This window comes from Peromyscus californicus, unplaced genomic scaffold (assembly GCF_007827085.1).
Source record: "Peromyscus californicus insignis strain IS unplaced genomic scaffold, ASM782708v3 Scaffold_4__1_contigs__length_199733344, whole genome shotgun sequence".
Taxonomy (NCBI): Eukaryota; Metazoa; Chordata; class Mammalia; order Rodentia; family Cricetidae; genus Peromyscus; species Peromyscus californicus.
This window is the reverse complement of record NW_026294562.1, coordinates 29659981-29669246: the sequence shown is the minus strand read 5'-3', so window position 1 is coordinate 29669246 and position 9266 is coordinate 29659981.

Genomic DNA, 9266 nt, shown 5'->3' with positions numbered 1-9266 from the left:
TCTTTTGAAGGTAAACCCTCCTCTCCCTGTTTTGTAAACTTTAACTAGAGGGGCCAGCAAGATGGCTCAGTGGATAAAGACGCCTGCCTGCCAACTTTAGTTTGATCCTCTGGAGTTACATGGTAGGAGAGAATGGACTCCCACAAGTTGTCTTCTGACCTCCACGTGTATACATACATACATGTGCACACACATGTGTACACACATGTACACATTCAAGTAGTAAATTTTAAATATATAACTAGAGGCATGTTTAAAATTAAATGAATCACCGGATTGTGTAACATTGCCAATACTTTTTTGAATGTAATTTTCTAAGGCTAAAAGTAGTACTACTGATGAATAATTAAAGAAACAAGCCAACACTAGCGGGCTTTAAATATGGTATTCATGCTGTGAAAAGATGATGCACAGCATTTTCAGAAACTAAATTATTCTCAAATAGCAAGTATTCAGAGCTGGCCACTGAATGGTTAATGTTAACAAATGAGTCATGCCTGTGGGCGGGTCTGGGAGGTCCTTCCAGGAAGATTAGCATGAGGGGAAGACCCTCAGGGTGGGTGGCCCTTTCCAGCATCAGCTGTAAAGAGATTGGGAGGAAGGAAGTCTTGCCTGCCTTGCTGGTGAGTATGGCTATTGCTTTGGCTGCTGCTGTTACCGTCCTTCAGTGACATCAGATACCAGCATCTTTGGACTTCCAACATGGATTGAAGACTAGCAACTTCCCAGGGACTCATCTAGTCCTTCAGCACTATATTGGGACTGCTGAAGCATCAGGCTTTGTAGCCTGAGCAGAAACAGGTTCTCACCCTCTCTAGCCACTGTGGAAACTACCTAGTCCTTATTGGTTATAAGCCATTCTACTGTGTTACCACACACATTCACAAGAGGATCTGCCCAATAGAGACATGATATAGATTCATTTACCTATTCTTCCAGAACACAGATCCTGCAAAGAAGGTGTGGTTTGAATGAAAATGGTCCCCACAGGCTCATATAATTGAATGTTTGGTTCCTAGTTGGAGAAAGTGTGTCACTGAGGGTAGGCTTTGAGGTTTCAAAAGCCCACACCAAGCCTAGTCTGTCTCTATGCCTCCAACTTTGGATAAGATGTAAGCTCTTAGCTCTACTAGTCCAGAACCACGCCTGCCTGGCACCATGCTTCCTGCCATGATGGTCATAGACTAACTCTCTGAAACTGTAAGCAAGCCCCCAATTAAATGCTGCCTCATGGTCATGGTGTCTCTTCACAGTCATAGAACAGTAACTAAGACAGAAGTTAGCATTGTTGTTGCAAAAGGATGCTGGTTTCAGAATTGCCTCAGGGTTCTCTCTTCTTACAGAATGTCCCAGGCTGTTAACATACTGCTTAGTGTTAGCATGCTACTGAGTGCCTTTCCAGGAAGTTTTCTGTCTCATTAGACCTGAGTTCTTCAAGAAGAGTCTGCTGTGGCTACTCTAAATGAGAGTATATTTTGCATTTTTGAGGTGAAACCATGCCATCTGGGGTTCATGGTAAACGACTGAATTAAATACAAGTGGGAAATAATTGCATTTATAAATTAGAGCAGATAAATTAAATGGAAGCATTAGGAATTTATCTTAAAGTGGTGCTTTGTATTTTTTCACTTAAATATGGAAACGAATTTTATTAAACTCTAAATTATCAAGACTTCAAATGGAAGTCATTGGTCTGAAAATGCTGCTCATGAAGCAGGGGGTTAGTTGTCACAGCAAGTGCAGCTGGAACATGATACTTTCACTGATGGCTGTTCCTGCAACACTCTTGAGTTTCTAAACCTCTAACTGTGTAGATGCAGAAGTAAAATAATGAGCACTCCACCCATCCTGTTTTACCAAATGAACATTGTAACACACGCTTGAGATCCCAACCAGAGAAGAGCAGATCTGAGGACTTGTATGCTTCCCCGATCCAGGTTTCCTCATCCACTGCCCAGAGTATTCACCATGCCATGCCATACCATGCCATGCCTAACTGAAAACTGTTGACAGTTAATTGAAAACAGTTTCATTAAAAGGAGTCATAGCATGTGTGTGTTCTTGAATGAGTGATTTAACTGATGGGAGTTTTTTTCCTAAGACTTGTTGGTCCTGATCTTTGGTGCCAATTAGAATTTTTATATTTTACATTTATTTTGTGTATATTGTCTGTATAGTGGTTTGAATGTAACTGGCCCCCATAGGCACACAGGGCCACTGCACTATTAGAAGGTGTGGCCTTGTTGGAAGAAATGTGTCACTGGGGGCGGGCTTTGAAGTTTCAGATGCTCAAGCCAGGACTCATGGCTTACTGTTTCTTCCTGCTACCTATGGATCTAGATGTAGAACTCTCAGCTTCCTCTCCAAGACCTTATTTTCCTGCATGCCACCATGCTTCCTGCCATGATGATAATGGACTAAACCTCTAAACTTCTAAGCCAGCCCCAGTTAAATGTTTTCCTTTATAAGAATTGCCTTGGCCAGGTGGTGGTGGTGCATGCCTTTAATCCCAGCACTCAGAAGGCAGAGGCAGGTGGATCTCTGAGTTCGAAGTCAGCCTGGTCTACAGACCTAGTTCCAAGACAGCCAAGGCTACACACACACACACACACACACACACACACACACACACACACACACAAAAAAAAAAAAAAAAAAAGAAAAAGAAAAAGAAAAAGAAAAAAAACCTGTCTCAAAAAAAAAAATAAAATAGATAAATAAAAAGAGTTTCCTTGGTCATGATGTCTCTTCACAGCAGTAGAACCCTAAAGCAGCCTGTATGTACAACATGCATATGAAAGTCAAAGAACAACTTGCTGGGGATGGTGCTCAGGTGGTCAGGGTTGGCAGCACCCACCTTCACCTGCTGACGACATTCTAGGTTCAAACACTATGTTTACCCTATGGCCATGTAAAGATGAATCAACCTCGTTCTTTTATCCAAAGGTGTTACCTGAAGAGCAAGTGTGCTTGGTGTCTTTTGCTAGCTAAATAACTTGGGATTCTTGGAACAACTTTGTAAAGTATCAAAGATCATGAATCTGTGATAGGAATTGTTAGAGTTCATTATTAAATCGGACTATAGTCAAGTTCAACATGTAAAGACGCATGGCATATTAATATTTGAGGTTAGAATGCAAGCAATGTCCATGTTTATTAATACCACAGTTGTCACATTAATCTGATGTTATTCTCATTTGGGAAACTCCTGAAAAAGAATCTGACAAGAACTGGAAGTCCTTCCTGAGATATATGAAGAAGTGAACATTGAAAATCATATTTGGCTAAGAAGGTCCAGTTTAGTTAAGACAAAATTTAATCGTTATTGTTTTGAAGAGTTATTGATTAATCAGACATGCTGACATTAGCTATTCCTCTAATCAACAACTGCATGTGTGCATTGAGCTGCGCTTCGTTTTTTGATCCTATGATCATTTTGAAGGTGCTGGTCCCTGACATGCACTTGAAACTTCCTATATATAATCCTGATCTTCTCTATGATACTAGAAGCAAAAGTGAGCATGTAAAGAAAAGACTGCTTAGTCCCCTCCTGGCATAACCCACTCACAATTCCACTGCATCCGATCATAACTGCAGAACCGGTCATCTCCTGGCATAACCCACTCACAATTCCACCACATCCGATCATAACTGCAGAACCGGTCCACACCCTGAAAGGTTTTAGTGTTAAACAGCTGACCCAGAATATGAAGTACGAAATTTTGGAACACTTTTCCCTAAGGTAGTATTTCAGGTGGTTCACTAAAGTCACTTGGAACTTGACTGCCTTTTGCCAAAAATAAGTAGAGTTCTATATCCTCTAACCCTGTTGCAAGGATTCAGGTTTTTCTAGGAAAGAGAATCAAGTTGTCTGGGCCACACTCAGAAACTTTTCAAATCTCTTAACTTTTGTTTCAGACACCTACTGGAGGTCAGAAAATCGTTAACACCTTTTCAAACAGTTCAAACTGCTGTTAGCCTCTGTGGAGGGAATGTTTCCTGGAGTGTAGTAACCACTATTAGGTTATCAACAAGGGACCAAAGGAATGATTCCACTGAGTCTGGCTTTGTGAACCATTGAGTTTATCAGGCTTACGCAATGGAACACGGACAACCCAAAAATACCTGCGTCACCAAAAGTCCCAAACAAGCTTGGGTGACAACCTTCAAAAGCTGCAAAGACAGAGGCCCCTTTGGTTAACTATTTACCTCCTGTCCACGGTAGCACTTCCTGAAACCATGTGCAGCTGGGCACAGTTACAAGGGATTTGGGGAAGGGGGTTGCTGCTCAGGAGGTGGGGCATGGCTGGACTCTCTGGTGAGTCTCTGATGCCCCGCCCCCTGCCTCCTATGAACGAATGAGAGCAGGCCCAGTCTTTGCTGAGGTCTCTTGCCATTACTCCAAGCTGCTGATGCAGATAGTAACGAGGATGTTCACAGGACAGCATTCTGCAGCAACCTCACTCTTTAAAAAAGAAGAGAGAAAGAAAGGAAGGAAGGAAGGGAGGGAGGAGGAGGGAGGGAGAGAGAGAGAGAGAGAGAGAGAGAGAGAGAGAGAGAGAGAGAGAGAGAGAGAGAGAGAGAGAGAGAGAGAGAGACTAAAAGCATGGCTCACAGCCCTACACAATACTTAAGAAACCCCTTTCCACCAACTGAAACTTGTGATTACTATGCATTTCATAAGCACTTTTCTAGATGGATGCCTGTGTTCACTGGTATTTGCTTAAACACGTATGCAAAAGCCAGTCCCAAGGGAATCATCTCAGGTAATGTAATAACATACTTCGTAGTTTTCCTACCCACTGATTGATGTGGTGTTATATTATTAAGTAAATTCTGTGTATTAAAGAATAGCACTGGCTAGGAGACATACCAACACCCGACAAGCATTGGAACATATAAAGATAAATTTTCCTACTTCATCCTCAGGGCTAGAAGTGGAGTTAGGACACATTGATTTGGGGCTCTGTGGTGTGCAGGCTGTTTTCAGGAGGCAGACTAATTGTGAGCTACTCTACTTTCTTGGTTCATCACTGCAATAAACATGTTTGCCAAACGCTGCTGACCTTTGCCTCTGGAAGCATCGGCTGTAACTGCTAAGACCAAGAAGGTGTAGAAAACGGAAGGCAAAAGCAAAGTATAATCTGCAGATGGATTTTTCTTTGGGTCGCCAGCTCACACACACAAAAAAATGACACAGAGACTTATTATTAATTATGAAAGCTCGGCCTTAGCTTAGGCTTGTTCCTAACTAGTTCGTAGGACTTAAATTAACCCATATCTTTTAATCTACATTCTTTTACATGGCACGGTTACCTTTACCCTGTACCGCCCATCTTGCTTCCTCTCCATGGTGACCCCTCCTTTCTTCTTCCTAGAGTCCCCAGAAGTCTTGCCTAACTTCCTCCTCCTCTTTCTGCCTATCTAATGGCCATTTAGCTCTTTATTAAACCAATCACAGTGACACATCTTCACACAGTGTAAAGGAATATTTCACAGCAACGACCGGAGCCTCATGCATAGCCTTTTCAGTTTCTTCTGTCTCCCAAGGCAGCTGAGTGTGCCATGTAACTAGTCCAGAAGGCTTTTTCAGCTACTCAAGGAGTGGGACAGGCTCCTTGATTCTTCTGTCTTAATTACACTTACTTACTTGTTGGGGACGGGGCGGGTGTGTGTGTGTGTGTGTGTGTGTGTGTGTGTGTGTGTGTGTGTGTGTGTGTGTGTGCTATTATCCACATGTGGAAGTCAGAGGATAGCTTATGGGAACTGGTTCTCTCTTTCCACCATGTCAGTCTTGAGGTTGGAACTCACGGTTGGGTTTGGCAGCAAGTGCCTCTACCATCTGAGCCATCTTACTGGCCCAGGTCTACTGATTCTGTATTCAACCATATCATAGAATTGTCTCTGAAGTTTTTCAGAGCAAGACACGACTCACACTTCGTTGGAACTTTTCAAGCAAGGTGCAGTCCATACCTTGCTTTAATCCCAGATACAGCTAAGTTATAGCACAGGCTTATTTTCCCTTTTATTGGTTTTATAACAAACCTGCTAGGGCAGTAACTATGAACCTGGCATGAGATTAAGCAGAGATAAAATATGATGGGAGCTCATGTATTTTATGTGCACACTGTACATGTGTTAATTAGGTCTTATCCTTGTGTTTATATGTCCTCAAGAGAATTCTCAAGGAAGGAAGATGTCTATATTTGATCTACACAGCTGTCATCTACGCAGACCAGACCTCACAGCCTCACTCCTGACACTCACCTGTTGAGTCTATAAAGCAGGTTGGTTGAGCACAGTGGTGGCAGCTGGTAGATGCTTTGCCAGAGAGCCAGGATGCAGGATTTTAAGGAGGATGGAAAAGCCAGGGCTTTACTACCAACTTGCCATATGTTACATATATCGGCCCGTGTCAATGATCTCCACCCCACCCCATCCCCATATAATGGAGTATGCCCCTCTGCCCATTGTAGTATCTGTGTGTGTTACAGTAAATGCCACACCACCCCTCCACTGTTTGACCAGCAGAGTCCTGTTACAGACTCTGTTAAAATTACTTCCCAACTGGAGGACTTGAATTATAAAACTCGTTTTCCCAGCAGTAACTCTACTACCTAAAATGTGGCCCCACGTAGGGCTTTATGTTGATTAAGGAGATGTCTAAGGCAGGTGAACAGGGCAGGAGCCAAGACAAAAGGCTAGAAAAGTCCCCGGCTAGCGCTAAATCAGGCTGTAGATACAGGCACAAGCACAGAGCCACTCCAGACTGTCTGAAGGTGGTCTATTATAATACTATAATGCATTAAAATAATAAAATGTACATTCTGGATGGAGAATTAAGATGCTAACGTGATATGTGATGCGTGACGTTGTATGAACACTTACATGCAACAGACATGCACAGGAAAGCCTGTGCTATGCAAAAGGGCCAAAACAGCCTCCAAATTCCACCCTTTTCTGATAAAGGTCCTGTTCAAATATTTTATCCCACCCCCTCCCCCACCGTCTTCTTTTTGATACAGGGTCTCACGTAGTCCAGGCTAGTTTTGGACTTGGATCCTCTTGTCCCAGTCTCTTCAGTGCTGGGATTACAGGCATGTATCATCACACCTAATCTTATTTTGTCTCCTTTTAAAGTGGATTGTTCATTAGTGTTGAGACATAAGTGTTCTTTATATATTCAGGCTATAAATTCTTTATCAGTTATTTTAAAAATACTTTTTCCAAGTTTATGGTTTCTTTTAATCAGCATTATCTTCATGGATTTGTGTTGTTTCATTAGTTTTTCATTAATTCTCATATTCTATTATACTAATGCAATTTATTATCTTGATGGACATTAGGGTAAAGTTTTTGGCTCCCAGAATAGTACTATTCTTTTGGTGAACTTTTGTGTGCATTTTCTGTGCATACAATTCTATTCAGAGTGGAATTTTGAGGCTGTAGAGAAAATAAATGTTCATCTTTGCTATACAGAAACTCAAAATCTGACATGCTCCAAATTCTCTGTGAGTGCCAATAGAACATCACAAGTAGAAATTTCACATTAGACCTTATTAAATGGGTCACAGTGAAACCCGAGGCACCCTAAAACTATATAGAACTACCTTCTGCTTATGTGTATATGAAACAAATAAGTTTTGTATTTAGGTGTGGATCCCCATGAACACTTGCCTTATGGATATACAAGTATTCCAAAATCTGGGGAAGAAAGATCCAGAATCTGAAATTGTCTGGTCTCAGCATTTTGGGTAAGGAAAATTAGGAAGGGAATCTCGCTATTGCTAAACACTTTTCCAAAAATGGTATGTCAGGTGTACTGCCACCAACAATACGTGAAAGCACCATCCGACAGCCATTCTACCAGCGTTTGGTTGCTATGCCCAGCACAGCTCCAAGGATGGACCTGACTGGGGGTGGGGAGGGACTGAAGAAATGAAAGACAGACAGACCAACACACAGACAGAAAGCTGGATTCAGATGGACTGGACTCTGATGGAGAAACCCCAGCACCCATAGAGCTCAGTGTGTTAATTACACAGACCTGAACAGAGAGGTGGAGTCATTGCATACAGCCGAGCAAGGCGGCAGGGTGATTACAAAGAGGTTTGTGTTTAGAGCTGAATCAAGGGGGCAGGTTCTGCTAATCTTGATAGGATAGGAGCAATCTCTGTAGGGGAGCAGCGTTCAGGCTGTAATTATCCAGGAAGAGAAAGCTAGGGTGGACATTTTCTGCGCACACTGTCTACAAAGAGAGAGAGAGAGAGAGAGAGAGAGAGAGAGAGAGAGAGAGAGAGAGAGAGAGAGAGGCTGGTCATTTTCCCATGATCTACGGCTCTAGGGTCTTTGCCATGGCTGTGCCTATGTCAACAACACACATTCACTCAGGACTTCTCACACTCTGGGCTTCCTCCACTCCCCCACAGTTTATATTTCTTCCTTCCAACCATTCTTGTGATGTGCTGAGGTCTCTCAGAGAGGGTTGAATTTGCATTTCTTTGATGACTAAGGAAACCGATGTCCTTTCCCAGCAGTTGTTATATAACGTCTTTTGTGGTGTGCCCGGCTGCTTGTTTCCATTTGATTATTTGCTGTTCCTTGTATTGATTTGTCCCCTGTTAGAACTTTCAGACTTTACTCTTTATCCTTGAGATTCTGTATTACGGAGTTATCTTTAACCTAGGGTGGGAGGGTAGGCTTGAAAATTCCAACTCTGGAAACTTCCCAGTTTCTCTTTCTTGAAATATTTTTCAGCCATCTCTTACATTTCCCTTTTGTGTGACTCTTAGATGTATGTCAGATCCTTTTGGTACGCTACCCTTTTTTTTCCTCATAAGTATACGTGTTTGTGCATGTGTTCTCCTGCATGTGGAGGCCCAGGGCCGACACTGAGAGTCTTCCTCCATCCCTCTCTGCCTTATTCACTGAGGTGGGGTTTCTCAAATGAACCCAGAGCTCATCAGTATTGCTAATGTGAATAGCCAGCTCACTCTGAGGATCCCTCTCTCTACCTTCAAACACAGGCATTGCAAGTGGCCCTCCACAGCCACCCAGCATCTGCGGGTTCTGGGACTCCAGACTCCCATCCTCACACTTGTGTGGGAAACACTTTTAATACTGAGCCATCTCCCCACCCCGCTCGGTTCTCCCTGCCTCTTAGCTGCTTTTCTGTACTTTTTAACCCCTTGCCTCCGTCGGGTGCTCTCTGGGTAATTGCCTTCCTACTATTTATCTAGCATTTGTCCAGCTGAGCCATCACCCAG